This window comes from Varanus komodoensis, unplaced genomic scaffold (genome assembly GCF_004798865.1).
Source record: "Varanus komodoensis strain SLA01 unplaced genomic scaffold, ASM479886v1 scaffold7_3, whole genome shotgun sequence".
Taxonomy (NCBI): domain Eukaryota; kingdom Metazoa; phylum Chordata; class Lepidosauria; order Squamata; family Varanidae; genus Varanus; species Varanus komodoensis.
Window position 1 is genome coordinate 19142743 of NW_025336480.1, and position 4323 is coordinate 19147065.

The window sequence follows — 4323 nt, forward strand, 5'->3', positions numbered from 1 at the left end:
AAGTGAGTCTGCAGCTATTTGTGCAACTACTGCACTTGCAAAAATGTCAGTTTAGTTGATTCTCCTCTTGTGCGTGGTTTGGCATGTACTTTCTGTTAACACTGCATTGCTTATGCTAGTGGTATGGCAGAGTTGGTACTGCTCGGAATGTGGATTTTTAGGCATTTTTACATAAGATCTATGCTATTTTATGTTCTAGGCTAAATGCACTCAAGGAGAGTTATTGTTGCTGTTTTAAAATACTCATTTTTGAAATCTGTCTTTGTAGTTTTATTGTGGGAGTTTTTTCTTGAGATCTGGGAAGAATAGAACTTAGATATCTTTTTCATGGGGCAAGATGGATTGACAGGTGTATCCAGAGTTATTCAGGCAAAATTTTCAGATGCTCCCACTTCTGACAAATACGAGTTATCTTGAAGGGATAACTCCTCCATCATTGTAGCCAAAGATTGTTATAAACTGTGCACTTTGGGAGTAACCATACTACTCCTATGATCTTCTCTTCACTCCTTGTCCGGCTGATGATAAAATTCTGGAAAACCTGAAAGGCTGCTGATTATTTTGTGATTAATTTAGTTGGTCCTAATGTAGTCATTGTTTTATTATAGATTTTGGATGTTCTTCTACCAATACAGCAACATACTTGCCAGTACTACTTCTAAAAAACAACAGCCCTTTTACTAATCTGTGATAACATGCTGCCCCTGCAAGTTGGAAGGGCTTTCTTCTCTTCAAAGGTCCATACATTGATTGTGTGCGTGCCTTGGATGTCTAGCCATGTAGGCTTTTCTCTTGCAAACAATCACATTAAAAAAATGGCTGTTGGGTGACAGAGTAGGGAAGCCATACGGCCTAGCGAGTAGGACTGGTAGTATATATTCACGAGAAGGTGCCTTTTGTGTGATTAACAAGGGGGGCTAATGTTTTAATAGCCAGGATTAATATAGCAACTATGTTTGTGGATCAGCAAGAGTATAGGTGTCCAGGATACAGCATCCTATTTTTTGTAAAGAGTTCAGATGCCAACGATCAGTTAGTGCCAAGAAAACAGCTGAGTCCTTGCAACTGATTTAATGCAAGTGTGCTTAAATAATTTTAGATTGCTCATCTATAGAAATATACTGTCTTGTCAGAAAATATCACTTGATGAACCATACCTGCATTTTTATTAATATGCATGACGAGCATATATATCCCTAATATTACTTACCAGAAATGCTGTTCTAATCTCTACATGTCTCTTCATCTTGAAAGCATAAGCAATCCAGAGAAATAAGTACTTATAGGTTTATGTGTATCAGTGATGTTCAGTACAGTTATAGAGGAAGCAAATAAATGTTGAGAAAATATAATTCCTAGAAGGATTAAGGACATTCCTGTTTGTAATCTTTTCCTTTCTAGTCTCCTCTCTAAGTCTGCTTGAAACTCACCCTCCATAGCTTTCCATTTATTTGTTTAGTAACAAATTCTGTTGTCTTTTGAAGCTTGACTGTTGTATTCAGGCTCTGCATAGGTACTGGTCGCAACTTAATTTATTTACGAGGTTATATTAAGCTCTCTGGCAGGGCTCCTAAACTAGAATAGCAGCATGATTTGTTCTAATCTAAGAGATGAGGGAAAGTGGAATCTGCAATCTGAGTACTACCGTGTTTGAATGCAACAAACAAATAACATGCCACAGAATTTAGGGATGTTGGGTCTATATTGTTTTATTAATGTTCATCCATCCTAAATCTCATTTTATTGCTTTTTGTTTATGCAAGTTATATCTTCCTTTAATGTAGTGTTTGTTTGAGTTGAAGCTGTCTTGTGCATTAAAAATGACTTAGTGTTAAATATAATAGAGTCCTGTTAAGTGCAGATTAGGGTGGAACTGGGTGGAATAAGTAAAGTGGAAGACTCCCTCTTGATCATTAAACATAGAGTTTCCAAACAGTTCTTGGATGCTTTTTCATGTGTGTCCCCTTTTGTAGGACTACAGATTTACTTGAAGTGGTAATCAGTGCCTGAAATTCTCTTACCCTTCTGTTAAGATCACTAACTTAAGAAAGGTCTGGGTTGGAGGTCCTTCTTTGGGAGCCTTCCTTGAAGGAGATTAGGAGGGTGGCTACCCAGAGAATGGCCTTCTCTGTGGTGGTGCCCCGGTTATGGAATACGCTCCCCATAGAGGTTTGCCTGGCACCAACACTTCATTCTTTTCAGCCTCAGGCCAAAGCCTTTTTATTTTCCCAGTATTTTAAGGTTTAGATTGTGATTTTAATTGAGGTTTTTATTTTACAGAATGGTTGCTGTGCTTTGCTTTGTTTTGTTTTATTGTATTTTGGTTTTATTATTTTATTTTGGTAGTGAACTGTTTACAAAAGTTTTTAAAAAATAAATAAAATGTTCATTTCATCTACAGCCACCAAATTGTAACCCCACTTGTACCATCTTCCGTAAAACAAAACCTCAACAGTGATAAGGAGGGAACCCTCTAGAATGATGCTGTATATGAAGTTACCTGGCAAATTGTCCAGATCTTCATGAAGATGAAGTGTGTGTCTCCTCAGAATTTCCCTCCACGTGTATTGCCATCAGTTTTCTTTTCTGTGCCACATAACTTTAGAATCCAGCATAGTAAAATTAAGCGGTGTGAGGTGGACAAATGCCGGTTAGTACTTGAGTGGAAGTTACATTGCCATCTGCCATACAAAGATGACCTGGGAGTTGACTTGATCACTCCTGAGTGCCCCCTCTGTACTAGAGCTCATACGGCTCTGGGTTGAAACGAATCAGGAGACAGACGGAGAAAAACTCCAAGTGAATACAGTAGAGTCCTGGTGTGGGCTTATAGTTGAAACATATTTGGAGGCAGCAAGAGTGGCAAAGAAGCAATATCTGACTACCTCCATTCAGTCTTTCATTTGCCTCCCAGCAGAAGCTCTCCAGGATTGTCCAGGGCCTATTGCATGTTGTCAAGGACATCTTGGAGCTATCTGCCGCCTGTTGTAATATGTTTGCTAGGCACTTTCAGGACAAAATCCTTTGTATTCATCAGGATTTGGACACTAATGTTATTTCAGTGGTATCAAGTGAGATAGCCAGAGCACAGTCTTGTTTTGGATAAGTTCCAGTTAGAACAGCTTGGGCATGTTGACAGGGTGCTTGGACAGGTTCATGTGAGCACATCCGTGTTGGATCCTTGCCCATCTTGGCTAATAAAAGCCAATAGGGAGGCAAACGCTGGCTATGCAAGGGAGGTGATTAATGCTTCTTTATGAGAAGGGGTGGTCCCTGGCCACCCGAAACAAGTGGTGATGGACCACCCCTGAAGAGACCCTCCCTGGACCCAGAGGAACTCAACTATTTTAGGCTGGTGGCAAACAGCCCTTTTCTGGGCAAGGTGGGGCTGCCCATGAAGACTGTTTGGAAGCTACAGCTTGTGCAAAATGCAACAGCCAGATGAGGTTCTGATATTAATACCAATTTTGGCCTTCTTACACTAGCTGCTTATATGTGTCCAAGCCCAATTCAAGGTGCTGGTTTTGACCTTTAAAGCCCTATTCAGCTTGGAACCATGATACTTGACAGTGCCTCTTTGAACTTCTATCTGTGTGGATGCTACCATCAAGTTCTGGGGTCTGATTGCCTCCTGAAAGTGAGGCTCATATGGTGGCAATAAGAGCTTTTTCCGTGGTGGTCCCCCAGTTTTGGAACGAGCTCCCCACTGAAGCCCACATGGTGCCAACTTTCCTATCTTTCTGGTAGCAAGTAAAAACCATCCTCTATGGCAGGGCATTTACTTAGTTACTGGGGCCTGTTGGTTGTTAGATAGGATTTAATAGGGTCTTTTAATGTATAATTTCATTTTTCTGTTTTTATCTGGATTTGAATTTTGTATTGCTAATTTTATGATATTTAAATATGTTTGAATTGGTATATTTTATATTGCTTTTAGAAACATAGAAACAGAGCAAGTCAGAAGGGGCCTCCTGGGCCATCCGGCTCCGCTCACGACATGCCCGCCATGTGCATGTCCAGCCTATCTTTGAACACCCTCACCGATGGGGCCTCAACGACCTCTCTTGGAAGCCCATTCCACACCCTCGGAGTCCTAACTGTCAGGAAGTGCTTCCTGGCATCCAAATTGAACCTTGGTTCCCTGAGCTTTGCTCCGTTGGAGTGCGCCCTGCCTTCCTCTGCAGGGGAGAACAGGTCTCTACCCATCTCCGTGTGACATCCCCTCACATACCTGTATTTCGCCAACATATCCCCTCTGAGTCTCCTCTTCTCCAGGCTGAAGAGACCCAGTTCCCTCAGTCTCGCCTCATACCCCATCCCCTT

At 41.2% G+C, this 4323-nt stretch overlaps 1 protein-coding gene across 1 annotated transcript in view; it reads left to right on the forward strand.

Moving 5' to 3' along the window:
- EHBP1 (EH domain binding protein 1) overlaps window positions 1-4323 on the forward strand; it is a 333031-nt gene that overhangs the window by 13470 nt on the left and 315238 nt on the right. The gene's annotated exons all lie outside the window — the stretch shown is intronic.